Raw genomic sequence first — 18,776 nt, 5'->3', positions numbered from 1 at the left:
TCCTTCCTATAATGCGGCGACAAGAACTGCACGCGATACTCCAAATGCGGCCGCACCAGAGTTATGTACAACTGCAACATGACCTCATGGCTCCGAAACTCAATTCCTCTACCAATAAAAGCTAACACACCGTATGCCTTCTTAACAACCCTCTCAACCTGGGTGGCAACTTTCAGGGATCTATTTACATGGACACTGAGATCTCTCTGCTCATCCACACTACCAAGAATCTTACCATTAGCCCAGTACTCTGTCTTTCTGTTATTCCCTCCAAAATGAATCACCTCACACTTTTCTGCTTTAAACTCCATTTGCCACCTGTCAGCCCACCTCTACAGCTTATCTATGTCCCTCTGTAACTTGTAACATCCTTCTGCACTGTCCACAACTCCACGACTTTAGTGTCATCTGCAAATTTACTCACCCATCCTTCTACGCCCTCCTGCAAGTCATTTATGAAAATGACAAACAGCAGTGGCCCCAAAACAGATCCTGTGGTACACCACTAGTAACTGGACACCAGTCTGAACATTTCCCATCAACCACCACTCTTTGTCTTCTTCCAGCTAGCCAATTTCTGATCCAAACTGCTAAATCACCCTGAATCCCATGCCTCCGTATTTTCTGCAATAGCCTACCATGGGGAACCTTATCAAACGCTTTACTGAAATCCACATACACCACATCAACTGCTTTACCCTCATCCACCTGTTTGGTCACCTTCTCAAAGAACTCAATAAGGTTTGTGAGGCACGACCTACCCTTCACAAAACCATGTTGACTGTCTCTAATCAAATTACTCCTTTCCAGATGATTATACATCCTATCTCTTATAAACCTTTCCAAGACTTTGCCCACAACAGAAGTAAGGCTCACTGGTCTATAGTTACCAGGGTTGTCTCTACTCCCCTTCTTGAACAAGGGGACAACATTTGCTATCCTCCAGTCTTCTGGCACTATTCCTGAAGACAAAGATGACTTAAAGGTCAAAGCCAAAGGCTCAGCAATCTCCTCCCTAGCTTCCCAGAGAATCCTAGGATAAATCCCATCCGGCCCAGGGGACTTATCTATTTTAAAACTTTCCAGAATTGCTAACACCTCCTCCTTATGTACCTCAAGCCCTTCTAGTCTAGTAGCCTGTATCACAGTATTCTCCTCGACAACATTGTCTTTTTCCTGTGTGAATACTGACGAAAAATACTCATTTAGCACCTCTCCTATCTCCTCGGACTCCACGCACAACTTCCCACTACTGTCCTTGACTGGCCTTACTCTTACCCTAGTCATTCTTTTATTCCTGACACATCTATAGAAAGCTTTAGGGTTATACTTGATCCTACCTGCCAAAGACTTCTCATGTCCCCTCCTTGATCTTCTTAGCTATCTCCTTAGATCCTTCCTAACTAACTTGGAACTCTCAAGAGCCCTAACTGAACCATCACATCTCATCATTACATAAGCCTCTTTCTTCCTCTTGACAAGTGTTTCAACTGCTTTAGTAAACCATGGTTCCCTCACTCAACCACTTCCTCCCTGCCTGACAGGTACATACTTATCAAGGACACGCAATAGCTGTTCCTTGAACATGCTCCACATTTCCATTGTGCCCATCCCCTGCAGTTTTCCTCTCCAGCCGATGCATCCTAAGTCTTGCCTCATCGTATCATAATTGCCTTTCCCCCAGCTATAACTCTTGCCCTGCGGTGTATACCTATCCCTTTCCATCACTAAAGTAAGCGTAATCAAATTGTGGTCACTATCACCGAAGTGCTCACCTACCTCCAAATCTAACACCTGTCCTGGTTCATTACCCAGTACCAAATCCAATACGGCCTCGCCTCTCGTTGGCCTATCTACATACTGCATCAGGAAACCCTCCTGCACACATTGGACAAAACAGACCCATCTAAAGTACCCGAACTATAGTGTTTCCAGTCAATATTTGGAAAGTTAAAGTCCCCCAAAACAACTACCCTGTTACTTTCGCTCCTATCCAGAATCATCTTTGCAATCCTTTCCTCTACATCTCTGGAACTTTTCGGAGGCCTATAGAAAACCCCTAACAGGGTGACCTCTCCTTTCCTGTTTCTAAACTCAACCCATACTACCTCAGTAGTCGGGTCCTCATCAAACGTCCTTTCAGCCACCGTAATACTGTCCTTGACTAACAATGCCACCCCTCCCCCTCTCTTACCACCTTCCCTGAGCTTACTGAAATATCTAAACCCCGGCACCTGCAACAACCATTCCTCTCTCTGCTCTATCCATGTCTCCGAAATGGCCACAATATCAAAGTCCCAGGTACCAACCCATGCCGCAAGCTCACCCACCTTATTCCGGATGCTCCTGGCATTGAAGTAGACGCACTTTAAACCACCTTCCTTCCTGCCGGTACACTCCTGCAACTTTGAAACCTTACTCATGACCTCATACTCTCAACCTCTTGTGTAGTGGAGCTACAATCCAGGTTCCCAATCCCCTGCTGAACTAGTTTAAACCCTCCCGAAGAGGAGATATTAGTACCCCTCTGGTCCAGGTGTAGACCATCCCGTTTGTAGAGGTCCCACCTACCCCAGAATGAGCCCCAATTATCCAGGAATCTGAAACCCTCCCTCATGCACCATCCTTGTAGCCACGTGTTCAACTGCTCTCTCTCCATATTCCTTGTCTCACTAGCACGTGGCACGGGTAACAACCCAGAGATAATAACTCTGTTTGTCCTGGATCTAAGTTTCCACCCTAGCTCCATGAATTCCTGCCTTACATCCCTATCCCTTTTCCTACCTATGTCGTTGGTACCTATGTGGACCACGACTTGGGGCTGCTCCCCCTCCCCCTTAAGGATCCCGAAAACACAATCCAAGACATCGTGGACCCTGGCACCTGGGATGCAACACACCAACCGCGAGTCTCTCTTGTTCCCACAGAATCTCCTATCTGTCCCCCTAAGTATGGAGTCTCCAATGACTAATGTTCTTCTCCTCTCCCTCCTTCCGTTCTGAGCAACAGGGACAGATTCTGTGCCAGAGACCTGTACCCCATGGCTGACCCCTGGTAAGTCGTCCCACCCCCAACAGTATCCAAAGTGGTATACCTGTTGCTAAGGGGAATGACCACAGAGGATCCCTGTACTGACTGCTTCCCCCCAGCCCCTCTCACCTCACCCATCTATCTTTATTCTTTGGCGAAGCTACCTCCCTGAAGCTTCTATCTATGACTCCCTCTGCCTCCCGAATGATCCGACATTCATCCAGCTCCAGCTCCAGTTCCCTAACACGGAACTGAGCAGCTGGAGTTGGGTGCACTTCCCACAGATGAAATCAGCAGGGACACTGACGGCGTCCCTCACCTCAAACATTCTGCAGGAGGAGCATTGTACTGCCTTCCCTGCCATCCCCTCTAGATACAAACAAGAAAAAGAAAAGAAGAGCTTACCTGATATTTCCTCAACCCCTTAGGTTAGAGGAGGTGGAAGCGTGGGGGACACTACAAGTGTAGTCTCTCGGGTTTAGCAACTGCCCAACTTATATACAGGTACTCACCTTCCCAACAGGCCCCTGCTCCCGCCGAATATCCGGAGGCCGCTCCTGCTGTAAAGTAAGTGAATTTAAAGGTTTACACTCTATACAGGTACTCACATTCCCGACATGTCCTTAAGTCATTGAAAGTGGAAGGATAGGTGAACAAGGTGGCCAAAAAAGCATATGGAAAGCGATCCTTTATTGGTGAGATAGGAAGACAAAAGCAGGGATTCAATGTTGGGACAGGTTGAAATGCAAACCAGGTCACAGCTGGAATTTTGTGCACAGTTCTGGTCACCTCATTACACAAAGGTCACAATTACCCTGGAGAGAGTGCAGAGGATATTTACCAGAATGTAATAATAATAATAATCTTTATTGTCACAAGCAGGCTTACGTTAACACTGCATTGAAGTTACTGCGAAAATCCCCTAGTCGCCACATTCTGGCGCCGCTTTGGGTACACAGAGGGAGAATTCAGAAATAAACCCCTGCAATCACTTGTGAACTTGTTGGTATGAAACACAAAATCAGTTCCGATTTCAAGGTATTTAGATTATTGATGCTTCACCAGTCTCAAACGTATGAAAATCATGGATGAGTTGCAGCTGCACCCGAAGTTGGAATTAACCCCATTGGACGATAGCTGCTTGGACCAGTGCAGTTGGGAAGATATTAAAATGTCACCACGGCTTGAAAATTGCAGCTATGAGGAAAGATTGGATTGGCTAGGTTTGTTTTCCTTAGACCAAAGAAAGCTAAAGGTGGCCTAATTGAGGTGCACAAATTATGAGAAGCCTAGATGTCAGAAACTCATCAGAAATTGGAAGATTAACCACCTGATGATATGTTATTGTTTCAAAGATTTGTCAAAGGGTTGAGATTTTACAGGATTTTCACTTTCTTTCAATAAGGCTGAGGGTAGCACAGTAGCACAGTGGTTAGCACTGTGCCTTCACAGCGGCAGGGTCCCAGGTTCGTTTCCCCACTGGGTCACTGTCTGTGCGGAGCATGCACGTTCTTTCCGTGTCTGCGTGGATTTCCTCCGTGTGCTCCGGTTTCCTCCCACAGTCCAAAGATGTGCAGGTTAGGTGGATTGGCCATGCTAAATTGCCCTTAGTGTCAAAAAATAGGTTAGGAGGGGGTTACTGGGTTACGGGGATAGGGTGGAAATGAGGGTTTAAGTGGGTAGGTGCAGACTCGATGGGCCGAATGGCCTCCTTCTGCACTGTATTTTCTCTGTTCTATGTTCTAAGGTTGTCCCTTGAAAGTTCCTCTAACAGTCTCATGTTTGAGTGCAAGTCCAACACAGGCTAGCATTTTAAGCATAGCCACCTTGCATCAGAACTCTCCTGGTTCCAAGTTCTTTAACTCTGAAATCTTGCACCTAGAAACTTGCTCTCTCATGAGTAGAGTCCTTCAGCTGTCAAGGGTTTTAAACCCTTTTAGCAATCACACAGAATTTAGAATGTCTTCCGCTGGAAAGGAATGCTCCCTGCAGCCAGCTTGTTCTCAACCATACTGCTTAAAAACAGGCCCTGGACTGAGGTCCTGAAAGCAGAATTTAGGGAGCTAGGAAGTAGATTTAAAAACAGGACCCAGAATGTAGCAATCTCGGGATTACTTCAAGTGCCTTCTGCTGGTGAGTATATAAATAGAAGATTTGTCCAGATGAATGTGTGACTGGAGAGATGGTGAAGGAGGGAGGGCTTTAGATTTATGAGACATTGGGATTGTGTTTGGGGATGTTGAGACCTGTAGCAGTTGAACAGTTTGCAGCTGAACCAAAGTGGGACCCGGGTCCTTGCAGGGAAGTTTGCTACTGCTGTTGGGGAGGGTTTAAACTAACTTAGCAGCTTCTGGGATCCTGAGACAAGGTTCAGCAGGGATAGATGCACAGCCAAAATTAGAAGAGACATCAAGTGAGCCAGGAAGGCATAGAATGTCCAGACCAGTTTAGTCACAAGGGAGTTTGGCAAGATTGGATGGTATTTAATTATTTTTTAAATATAAATTTAGAGTACCCAATTATTTTTTTCCAATTAAGGGGCAATTTAGCATGTTCAATCCACCAACTTTGCACATCTTTGGGTTGTGGGGGCAAAACCCACGCAAACATGGGGAGAATGTGCAAACTCCACACGGACAGTGACCCAGAGCCGGGATCGAACCTGGGACCTCGGCGCCGCGAGACTGCAGGGCTACCACTGCGCTACCATGCTGCCCGCCGGATGGTATTTATTTTAATGCAAGGAATCTGACGAGCAAGGCAGATGAATTGGGGGCACAAATAAAAACATGGGGATATGATGTCATTGTTGTTACTGAGACATGGTTCAGAGAGCGGCAGGATTGGCAGCTCAATATTCCAGGATACAGGATCTTCAGGCGAGGTAGGGAAGGAAGTAAAAGAGAAGGGGGTGTTGCAATTGTGATCAGGGAACTGATTACAGCAGTAAGGAGGGATGACATCTTAGAAGGCTCTTCAACTGAAGTCATGTGGGTATAATATAAAAACCGAAAAGAAGCAATCACATTGAACATAGAACAGTACAGCACAGAACAGGCCCTTCGGCCCTCAATGTTGTGCCGAGCCATGATCACCCTACTCAAACCCACATATCCACCCTATACCCGTAACCCAACAATCCCCTTAACCTTACTTTTTAGGACACTACGGGCAATTTAGCATGGCCAATCCACCTAACCCGCACATCTTTGGACTGTGGGAGGAAACCGGAGCACCCGGAGGAAACCCACGCACACAGGGGGAGGACGTGCAGACTCCACACAGACAGTGACCCAGCCGGGAATCGAACCTGGGACCCTGGAGCTGTGAAGCATTTATGCTAACCACCATGCTACCCTGCTGCCTTTCTATTGCTGGGAGTGTTCTATGGGCCCCCTAATAGTACAAGAGAAATAGAAGAGCAGATATGTAGCCAAATTTCAGAGAAGTATAAAAGTAAGAGGGTAGTGATAGTTTGGGATTTCAACTTCCCCAACATTAACTGGGGTAGCCATAGCATGAAAGGTTTAGAGGGAGCAAAATTGTTAATCCAGGAGAATATTGTAAGCCAGTATGTAGAAGGACCTACAAGAGAGGGGGCGGTCCTGGACTTAATTTACAATAACAAAGCTGAGCAAATGGTTGAAGTATCAGTGGGGGAGCATTTCGCAGACAGTGATCATAACTCTGTTAGGTTCAAGATTGTTATGGAAAAGGTCAAGGATCGGTCTGAGATCAAAGTTTTAAACTGGGGAAGGTCAATTTTAATAAGATCAGATATGATTTGCCAGAGTGGAATGGGAGCAGACACTTTTGGGTAAATCGATGACAGAACAGTGGGGCACATTCAAGAAGGGAAGAGGGAGAGTACAGGGCCAACATGTTCCAATACAGGAAAAGGGTGGGACCAGCAAATCCAGTGAACCCTGGATATTGAGGGATATACAACATTGGATCAGGATAAAACTGGAGGTTGTCACAGATATTAAGGGCTCAAAACAGCAGTAGCCCTAGAGAGGTATAGAATGTGCAAGGGGAACTTAAAAAAGAAAATAGGATAGCAAAAAGGGTCATGAAAATGATACTGGCAGGTAAAATAAAGGAAAATCCTAAGTTGTTTTACAAATACATTAAGGGTAAATGGATAAATAGAGAAAGAGTAGAGCCCATTAAAAACCAGAGTGATACTTTGTGTGTGGAGCTGGAGGATGTAGGTAGAGTTCTAAATGTGTCAGTGTTTACCCGTGAGGGGGACATTGTAAGTATAGAAATTAGGAAGAAGGACTGTAATAAAATTGAAGAGATTAACATAGACAGAGAGGAGATTTTGAGTGGCCTGGCAGGCTTAAAAGTAGACAAGACCCCAGGGCAAGTGAAATGTATGACAGGTTGTAGAGTGAGGCAAGGGAGGAAATAGCAGGCACACTGGCAATAATTTTCAATTCCTCTCTGGCCACAGGAGAGGTGCTGGAGGTTGGAGAATAGCCAATGCGGTACCATTATTCAAGAAGGGATAAACTAGGAATCTACATAATAAAAATAATAGCTTATTGTCACAAGTAGGCTTCAACGAAGTTACTGTGAAAAGCCCCGAGTCGCAACATTCTGGCGCCTGTTCGGGGAGGCTGGTATGGGAATTGAATCTGCTCTGCTGGCTTTGTTCTGCATTACAAGCCAGCTGTTTAGCCCACTGTGCTCAACCAACCCCTGTCAGACCAGTCAATCTAACTTCAGTGGTGAGGAAACTATTCTGAGGAACAGAATTAATCTGCATTTGGAGTAGAGGGATGTGATAGCACTTGAAAGATTTACCAGGATGTTGCTGGAAAGTATTAGTTATGAAGATATTGGATCAACTGAGGTTGTTTTCCTTGGCGCAGAGGAGACTAAGGGGGAAAATTATGAGGGGTATAGATAAAGTAGACAGGAAGAAACCTTTCCCCTTTGTGGTGGGGCAATGACCAGGAGGCATAGATTTAAGGTTAGGGGCAGGAGGTTCAGAGGAGTTGGGAGTAATAAACGTTTTTACGCAGAGGGTGGTGGGAGTCTGGAACTCGCTGTTCCGGAAAGGGTGGTGGAGGCAGAGACCCTCGTAACATTTAAGAGGTATTTAGAAGTGAAAATGCGATCCCAAGGCATACAAGGCTGGAAAATGGGAATAGAATAGTTAGGTGGTGGTTTTTGACTGACACAAGCTTGATGAGCCGAATGGCCTTTTCTGTGCTGGATGACTCTATTTGACTTCCTCCTGTAATTAACTTCTTGCTTACCACATTTTTAAATTATTGTTTATCTCTCAAGTAGTTTGATCACATGGTCACATGGTTAGTGGAAGCTAGTTGCCTTTTTCAAGAAAAATTCTTCCAGAGAAAGGGCGAGATTCTCCGCAAATGCGGAGAGTCGTAAAGGCTGCTGTGAAACTGTCCGTGTTTCACGGCAGCCTTCACGCCCGTTCCCGGGACCCGATTCTTCCCCCCATCGGGGCTAGGAGCGGGACCCCGGGAATCACGGCGTCGCAGCCTTAATGACCGTCGTTAAGGCCGCGCGCCAAGATGACGCACAGCCGGCTCCATCCCGCGCATGCGCAGGTGACGTCATCACGCCATTGATGGAACCCGCGCCCGACAAGATATGGCGATTTGATCTTGTCGGGCAGCGGAGGAGAAATAGTGCGTCCCTTTTGGACGCAGGCCCGACGATCGGTGGGCACCGATCGCGGGCCTGTCCCGTCCCGAGCACAACGGTGGTGCTCCCGTCCCAAACGGGCCTCTGGATGCCCCAAACGGGCATCTAGCGCCCGTTTTTACGACGGCAGCAAGCAGGTGTGTTTGCTGCCGTGAAAAAATGGGCGTAAAGGCCCGGCCACTCAGCCCATCGGCCATGGAGAATCGCAGCTCGCCGTAAAAAACGGCGAGCGGCGATTCGTGTCGTGGGTCGGGCGAGGGGGGGGGAAAATAGCGGGAGGGCACAAAAAATGTCGGGAGGCCCTCCCGCTATTCTCCCAACCGGCGTGGGGGCGGAGAATCGCGCCCTAAAGGGACCATCACCCCACATAAAACATTTTCCCAAAATTTTAATTGTATCCATTTTTCCCCAAAAGCACATTGGTCATTATAAGGCTTCAGTCTGTTTCTTGCAACTCTGCACTCGGCTCTGCTGCCACATATTCAACGCCAAACCTGTAAGTCAGATGATGAGTTGCCTGTGTTTAAGTATCAGAGACAGATGTGTTGAACTTACTTACATTTGATATTCCCACCCTCTCCCACTCAATCCAAATTTCTTCATATAACCCTGATGTTAGACTTGCAATTAACATCAGGGCTACCTGAAGAAATTTGGCAACTTTTGAAAGTTTATAAATAGTGCAGTCCATACACGCTGTTCTCATATTGAGAGAAAGTTCACTGATATTTAATGTCACCGTGATAAATGCATGCATCAAAGTTAAAATATCTGTAATGTTTTAACAGCTGCTAAGGGAGTGTGTTGTTTTTCCCACAACCGTTATTGGACCATTACTTTTTTGTAATGCAGAAAGGACCTGGGCTATAGGAGAAAGGGAGTACAATTTCAAAGTTTGCAGATGATACAAAATTTGGGAGCATGTTAAATCCTAACTTTAGGAGGACTGAAACAGATTGGTGAAGTGGGCAGCCACAATGCTGATGAAATTTAAAACAGATAAATGTGAGGTGATGCACTTTGGGAGGAACAACATGGCGAGGCAGTGTGATCTGTGTGGTATTATTTCGAGGGTCTGCACAACAAAGGGATATATTCAGAAATCTTTCAAGGTGCCAAGGCAAGTTAATGTGGTGGGTTACTTAACTTTATAAATAGGGGCACTAAACAGACGAAAAAGGAGGAGGAAGAGCCACCGTGCCCCGACTTTCAATAAGATCGGTGCTGATCTGATTGTGGCCTTCGCACCACCGACCAACCTGTCCCCTACAACATTTGACTCCCTTTTAGTTTGAAAACTTGTCTAATTCAGCCTTGAATATATTCAGTGAACCAACCTTGATTGCTTTATGAGGTAGAGAATGCCAAAGATTAATCTGCCTCTGAGAGGAGAAATTACTCTTTATCTCCATTTTACATTGGAGACCCCTGGATTTGAAACTGTGGTCAAAATCTCAAAATGAGGGAAAACATGTTCTCCGAATTCAACCTGAACCCCCCCCCCCCCTGCCCCCCAAGGACCTGACATGAGTCTCACTGAAACAAGGCATTTTGTTGAAAATTTTAGTCTTGCACTCGTGAGGACAATTGCAAGAATACCAGTGTCAGGCGAAGCAACAACTTTACACTGTAGGAAAAGAGAGTGCTCATTGGTTGGCAAGTGGACTCTGATTGGTAGATGGGTTCCCATGAATAATACACCAGTTAATTGTGACTGACAGTTAACTGCCAAGCATTGTTTGAAAATATAAACCAGGTAGCTTGACCCTGATTGGTTGTGGCATTGCCCTAATATTGGACACTGTGTTTTGTAAGCATGAGCTCATTGGGCATTGGGTATGACAGCAGGCACCCGGTGCACTGCGGCATGCGATCTGTAATATTTCTTCTTTCTTCCCAACAGTGATTACAGTGAGAAAGAGATGAGCCAGTAGGACTGGCTGTGATCCTACTCACTGTGAGACAACAAAGACAACAAAGGCACCAGTACGTGTGGCTTTCTGGAGGCAGCAGCAGAACCCTGAGGAAGAAAAGCCTGTTCCGCAGCCAGAGGGGGGAACCAGCAAGAGAGGTCGTTCAGATGCATCGGGCGGGATTGTCTGATCCTGAGGCGAAGTGCTGACGCCGCTGTAAATGCCATCGCTTTTCTCGACGGCGTCAACATGCCCTCAGAAGCAGCAATTCTGACCACTATAGGGGGCCAGCACGGCACTGGAGCGGCCCCGCTGCTCTGTCTGCCGATCCCCGGCATCAGGTGGGCGCCCCGGGTCTGCGCATGCGCAGTGGGACCGGCGCCAATGCATGGATGCACAGTGGGACTGCTCCAATGAGTGCATGCGCAGTGGCTCCCTTCTCCGCGCTGGCCCCAACGCAACATGGCGTAGGGCTACAGGGGCCGGAGCGGAACAAAAGAAGCCCCCAGCCTGGGAGGCCGACCAGCCGACAGGTAGTCCCCGGTAGCGGGCCAGGCCACAGCGGAGGCCCCCCCTTCCGGGGTCGGACCCCCCCCCCCCCCCACCAGGCCGTCCCCGGATGCATCCATGGCGAGGTCCTGCCGGGTAAGAGCAGGCATGAACGGCACCAGCGGGACTCGGCTTTTTTTGCGTGGCTGCTCGGTCCATCCCGGGTCAAGAATCACAGGGGGAGGGGCCCGCAGAGCGGCCCCCGACCAGCGCCGCGCCAACCGTGCCGGTGCCAATGGCGCCAATTCTCTGCTCTCTGGAGAATCGACAGACCGGCGTCGGGGCGGCATGGCACGATTCGCGCCTGTCCTGGTGTTTTTCCGGCCCGTCCCTGGGGTGAGAGAATCCCGCCCACTATCTATGAGCCGGGTTTTAGAAATGGCACCTAACTTTCTTGCAGCTGAGTGGAAACCAATGTCGGAGGAGATTCCTCTGTCAAGGGACACGGTCACTCACCTGTCACACCTGCTCCAGGTGTTGATGTTATATAGACTTGGTGGTGTAAGGGTCCTTCTTGTTTGTTCTTGTTTTACCTATTTATTCCCTTATTTCCCATTTCTTTTGTTTTGCTGTTGCATTTTTGATCCATGGATGACCTGTGACTTTAAGGCAAAGGAGCTTGTGTATGGCCAGTGCCTTTAAATTCAAGCAGACAAATTCAAGCAGGCTGCAGCAGCAGGAGGTATCACTGATGACTCGATTTGATTGATGAGGCTGAGGGCCAATGAATTGGCCAAAAGGGGCAGTGCTCTGTTCGGTGGTAGGTGATAATTGGACCTGATCAGAATGCTATACTTTTCAGTGTCACAAGGCTTGTTTTTTTTCATTTCACTTTTGATTCTGCAGGCTGGGTGGAGGAATCTAACCAATTCACTCCAGGAATATCCAGTTAATTCACACTAAACGGGCATTGTGAGAACCTGATAATTCTCTCTCTCTCTCTCTCTCTCCAGAAACGCTGTGCGAGCACAGTCCAGAGTCTGATAACTCTCTCTGAGAAAAAACAGGCTGATGTGAAGCCCGAGGCCACTTGTGGAAAAGCTTTGAGTAAGATATACTGCTGTTATGGCACTCTGGGGTGAGTGCGCAGTCAATTCCAGCCCCATAGACCCCAGAGTCCCAACATAAGCGAATTAACCAATAATTTGTGCATTTTCTTGAGAGCTTTGACCTTTGACTGCTCCAGTGAGTTGCAGATAAAATATTAAAAAACTGTTTATTTGTAACAACAAAAAGATTTTTTTTTAAATAAAAATTTTAAGTACCCAATTCATTTTTTTTTAAATTAAAGGGCAATTTAGTGTGGCCAATACACCTACCCTGCACATCTTTGGGTTGTGGGGGCAAAACCCACCTAAACACGGGGAGAATGTGCAAACTCCACACGGACAGTGACCCAGAGTTGGGATCGAACCTGGGACCTCAGCGCCGTGAGACAGCTGTACCAACCCCTGTGCCACCCATGCTGCTCTTTATAACAACGAAAAGATGAACATTTAATAGTAAGAATGGAACATGGTTTGCTAATCTAACTATTCCCCAAATCCTGTCCACCCTCCATCCAGACACACACAAGACAGACATATGGTGGGGATAGGGAAATGATTGAAAATTACAGGGATTAATAAGGCATGAAATGGTTCTTTGCTGTTGAGTTAGCGGTGTTTGCAGTCAGTTATCTACTAATGATAATCTTCAGCTAGAACCTGCAGGCTGTAGAGTTTTTTCAATAATAATAATAATCTTTATTATTGTCACAAGTAGGCTTACATTAACACTGCAATGAAGTTATTGTGAAAAGCCCCTAGTAACCACATTCCGGCGCCTGTTTGGGTACACAGAGGGAGAATTCAGAATGTCCAAATTACCTAACAGCACGTCTTTTGGGACTTGTGGGAGGAAACCGGAGCACCCGGAGGAAACCCACGCAGACACGGGGAGAACGTGCAGACTCCACACAGACCCAAGCCAGGAATTGAACCTGCGACTCTGGCACTGTGAAGCCACAGTGCTAACCACTGTGCTACCATGCTGCCCAAAGCCACTTTCACTTTTAACAATCGTGATCTTCACACAGAAACACCACCCCGCCCCTCCTCCCTGAAGCTGAGCCCTGACAGGCCTCCATCAGATTGAATCACAGTCTCACTGAGACAGTCTTGGAATTCTCTACCTGAGAATTTAACTGAAGATTGTCCATCTGCTCCACACCTCGACCGCATGTCTGACGTCTTTGCAGATCACGAATACTGACAGTGTAACGTCCACAGGTTAAACTGACTGCAGAGAGGAAGGTTAGTTTCAGCTCCATAGCCTTTCAACCAGGAACTTAAACTTTCATAGGCCTGATAGAGAGAGAGAGTGATTAGACCAACTCCTGACTATTCTTGACGTCTGACCATAAGAACATAAGAACATAAGAACTAGGAGCAGGAGTAGGCCATCTGGCCCCTCGAGCCTGCTCCGCCATTCAATTAGATCATGGCTGATCTTTTGTGGACTCAGCTCCACTTTCCGGCCCGAACACCATAACCCTTAATCCCTTTATTCTTCAAAAAACTATCTATCTTTACCTTAAAAACATGTAATGAAGGAGCCTCAACTGCTTCACTGGGCAAGGAAATGGGACCAGAACTGAGAAATAAAATGGAGCTTGCCTAACTGTTTCAGAATCTTCCAGCAACTTTATGGCAAGCTTGACCAATCCCAAACTAGAACAGAAGATGTCCCAGAATTTCAGAGGCAATGCTTAGCTGCTTGCCAAGTCCATCAAAATGACATCATGGGCTATGCCACAGAGCATCAAGGGCAGGTCCTGGGCCAGTACATTTGACCAGGGGTGTTTTGAGTTTGCAATTTAAAGTCTGCAATTTAAAACAAAATCTGCAAGGTTGCAGGACAGGAATTTTTTAAAAAGTAAACGGAACAGACTAGGATTTAACAAGTTCCTTACACTGCTAAACTGCAAAGATGTTCATTACAAGCCATAGACCAGAGACTTCAAACCACACACATACTGTAAAGAGAGTGCACTGAAGAACTCATCATCTGAAGCAAGAACTCTCATCCTTTGACCTTAATCTTTAATATTTTTCTCCCTTTTCATTCCCCTCTGTGTTTGTCTGTCTTGTGCGTGGATAGAGAGTGGGGCAGTTAAAGGGGTGTCAGCTGTTAAAGGACATTTAACCAACTGTATTGACTGCATATTTCATAATTGTTCTAGCTATAAATAAACAGTAATTGTGGTTTAAACTTACAAACCTGCTGACTGTAATTATTGGGCAGCCAAGGGCCAGGGATTTTGGATATTTGTTTTTGCAAATTATTGGTTAATTCACTTGTGTTGTGACTTCAGGATACATGGGACTGGAATTGACCACGCACTTGCCAAGTGTGACGTAAAAAGGCATACCCACTGCCTATCATCCTGAAGGTAACAGCCGCCCTGAACCTTTATGTAACTGGCTCATTTCAGGGCTCCACTGGTGACCTATGTGGGATCTCGCAGGCCTCTGCACCTGAGTGCATCAGGGAACTCACAGATGCACTGTTCGCAAGGCCTTGTACATTCATAAATTTTGATGGGACCAAGCTAGCCAGAACGGGAGAGCCTTGAGAGTCTCCCAGATCTCTGACTTCCAACATGGGCAGGGAGTCATTAACTGCACTCGCGTGGCTCTCCAACATCTGTGCCTCAAGCGATCATATTCATTAACCTCAAGGACTTCCGCTCCCCGAGCATGCATTTAGTATGCAACCAGAGAAGTATATCCAACGGCCACTCTGCACCCAAAAAGCAGTTTGCTGGAGCATAACGTAGCTGTTAAAAGCCAGTGACTCCGCTCCCGGGATCTACCCAGCTCGCCACGTATCGCGAGATTCAACACCATCTCACGATTCGTTGCGATGTGAATTTCGCCCATAATTGGCGGGATCACTTTTTGGCAAACCTGCATTTTAGAGCGAGGCAGTAAACCTCACTCTAGTGTGCAGATTGCTGAGGTACCTGAGGCTTTGGGATTCAAACCCTTCCCCTCAGAGACCTTGGGCGAGTTCAGCACTGATCGCCACAAACCGGGACCAAACGGAAAGGCATTTGTGGAGGTCTCCCAGGGGATCAGAGACCACCAGCTACATGCCCTTTGTGCAGTGTGGTGTCCTAGTACTGCTGGTGCCACCTGGGTACCCTGGCAGGGCCAGTCTGGCACTCTGTCAGTGCCAGCTCTGTGCCAGTCTGGCAATACCAAGGTGCCCAGGTGACACTGCCAGCTCGCATGCGGACTGCCAGGGTGCCAAGCTGGCATTTATTTTGCACGTGTGACCAGGCTGGGGTTGCCCGCCGTGGGTGTTGGGGGTGCAGGGACCCTCCCACGTCAATGTGTTCATGTTGGGGGGAGATTGGGGATGATTTTGGGAGCCTCAGATATCGGGATGCCATTTAAAAATGACGTCCCAATCTTTCGCTACAATGGGGGGGTTCTGGCGAGCGGAGCTCCGCACTGTACCAAACAAGGCTATGGGTGGTCTTGGCCGTGCGTTTCTCATACAGGCCAATTATTCAACGAGAATCACGTTCAATAGCCATGTGTTTCTAGGCACTGCAAGTGCCAGTCAAGGAGCCAGTCAATGTTTCCTGTTTTAACTTGCCAAAATTTCGGAGCTTCCACAAGACAATAAGAAATAGGAGTAAGCCATTCGGCCTGTCTAGCCTGCTCTGACATTCAATCAGATCATAGCTGAATCAACATTCACCATGTCTACTTTTCTGCCCTTTCCCTGTTACCCTTGATTCCCTTATTGATCAAGAATCTATCTGTCTTAAATATACACAAGCTCTCTGTGGCAAGAGTTGCAAAGACTCGCAAACCTCTCAGAGAAGAAATTCCTCCTCATGGCAGTCTTAAATTGGCGTCCCTTTATTCTGAGACTATACCCTCTGGCCCTAGACTCTCCAATGAGGGGAAATTCTCTCAGAATTTACCCCGTCAAGCCCTTTAAGAATCTTTTATATTTCAATGAGATCACCTAGCATTCTTCTAAGTTCCAATGAGCAGAATTCCAACCAGTTTAAGCCTCCATGCCGGGGATCATCCTGGTGAACCTTCTCCGAACCTCCTCCAGTGAACCAATGGGCATGATTCAACAGACTTGAATTAAAATGGCACCTGCAGCGCTGAGAAACATCTCACTATTTAACGGAACTTTGCCTATTTTTTGGTCTTGGGGAGATTGTCTCTGCCGATGCCACACTTGAAGCTCACAAGCAGGAAAGGCTTCTCGTAGGTCAGGGCGCCATATTGTCTGGCAGCCCCGATTTCCACCCCCCCCCCTTCTCAGGCCCCTCGCCCATTTTTGCGACCCCCCCTGAACCCACCGTCTTTGGGGAAGTCCCCGGGAAACCTCTCAGCCCCCCTCTACATGGCAAGAACCCCCTGGACACAACCCTTGGCAGTGCCAACCTGACACCCGGGCAGCCTGGCACTGCCAGCCTGGAACCCTGGAAGTGGCCCTTGCACTCCGGCATTGCAACCTGGGAACCCTGGTAATGCCGGGATGAAACTGTCTGGGTGCCATGCTGGCACTGCCAGGGTTCCCAGGTGCCCTGGGAGGTTCCAATGTGCCACCCTGCTGTGTCTCTGGGGAGCACCGGGGCATCTCTGATGGCCTGAATGACCTCCCCCTCCCCATGTTTCTGTGACATTCACATACTGAACAGCGCCCTGGCAATGTCTTTCAGGCACAGCTGCTGAATGGCGATGGTTGAATCTGGAGTCTGGATATTTAAATTAGTAATTCTGTTCATTTAAACATTCAGATCATGATATCGCCCAGCAAGGGCAAGATCCAGACCATGACATTTTGCGAGATTCAAAGAAATCTCAGGAGATGTTTCAAGCATTGCGAATCTCGCGAGAGGCCTCTTGCGAGATTCAACAGCCTCATCCTGGCACCAAGTTGGGTGTGACGAGGCCGCTAATACCTTTCCTTAAATAAGGGGACCAAAATTGCTCACAGTGCTTCATATGTGGTCTCACCAGTACCTTGTACAGTTGCAGTAAGACGTCCTTACTCTTATACTCCAACCCCCTTGAAATAAGGGCCAACATTCCATCAGCCTTCCTGATTACCTGCTGCACCTGTGTGCTAGCTTTCAGTGTTTGGTTCACAAGTATCCCCGAGTCCCTTTGTGTTGCAGCTTTCTGCAGGGCTTCTCCATTTAAATAACACTCTGTTCTTTTGTTCTCCCTTCCAAAATAAAAACTTCTCGGGCTGGATTTTCTGATTTTGAGGCTGTGACTGAAGGATCCGTGGCATATTATGTGGGAAAAATCGGTGCCGCCCCAGCACCGATCTTCCGACTGGTGAGGGGTGAGCAGCAGTTAGCCCGGCCTCCACAAAATAAATGGCTGGAGAATTACCGGATCCGTGGCTGTGCATGTGCACGGCGACGTCCTACAGCGGTCACGCCATACAACATGGTGCTGGCCTCTCCGGTCAGCAGTGCTGCTTCCGCCCGACTGTGCTCCCCCCCCCCCGCTGGACACAGTTCGCAGCCGTCACGCCAGGTTCCCGAACGCTGGGACCACACGTCAACTGCGCGGTCGGGAACTAAGCTCATAGGCTGTGGAGCACCGGGGTGGGGCTTCCAGGTGACGTCCTGAGGCCGTCCCATTGGCGTGAGGTGCGTGCCACGATTATGCCGTTTTGGAGGGGGCAGAGTATGCGCAACTTGCAGAAAACAGAGGCTACCCCCGGTTCAGTCGTAAAAAATGGATTCTCCACTTGATTGCCGATTACAAAACATTCGCTTTCTTCCTCCAAGTCATTAAATACATTGTGAACAGTTACTATCCCAGCACTGATCTATGTGGAACTCCACTGGTTTCACATCACCAACCTACAAAAGAACCTCTTATCCCCACTCACTGTTTCCTGCCATTAGCCAATTCTCTACCCATGTCAAGAGACTATCTCTTATGACTTAACCATTTGTGAGGTACCTTGTCGAACATCATCAAGTCCAAATACACCACATCTACTGGTTCCCCTCTATTCATTCAGGCTGAGACTTTCCCAAAAATGCTAATTAATTAGTCAGCCACAATTTCCATTTCATTAAGGCGTTAGATTAGATTATGATTTTCCAAATGTGCTTCAGTTGCAGAGAATCGCGCCCCAAGAGTTGGAAGCTGCCACAGCAGCACAAGTCCTCCTACATGGACTGGTAAAATGGTCAGACACATGGTCCCACGCCGACCCCTATCTCCTTCTTCGCCGGCGTCAGCCAGCATGACCGATTGATGCCGTTAAATACCATGTTTGATTTACGCCGGCATGAGCTGCATTCACGTCGGCGGGACTTCGGCCCATCCAGGCCCCAGACTCCCAGCAGGCCCAGGGACCAGCATGTTGCGCCAGGTCTGCCAATTCTGCGGGCCGCACGGCGCAATACCCTTCGGCGAGCTTTTTCCCGGTTCGGAGCATCGCAATCCCGGCATAGGAGCGGCATGGCGGGATTCGTGCACTCCCCCCCCACCCCGGCGATTCTCCGAGCCGGTCCGGGGTCGGAGAATCCCGCCCCATGAGTCTCCTCTGATG

Source organism: Scyliorhinus canicula, chromosome 1 (genome assembly GCF_902713615.1).
Source record: "Scyliorhinus canicula chromosome 1, sScyCan1.1, whole genome shotgun sequence".
NCBI classification, from domain to species: Eukaryota; Metazoa; Chordata; class Chondrichthyes; order Carcharhiniformes; family Scyliorhinidae; genus Scyliorhinus; species Scyliorhinus canicula.
The sequence above is the reverse complement of the archived record's forward strand: the minus strand, read 5'-3'. Positions refer to the sequence as shown.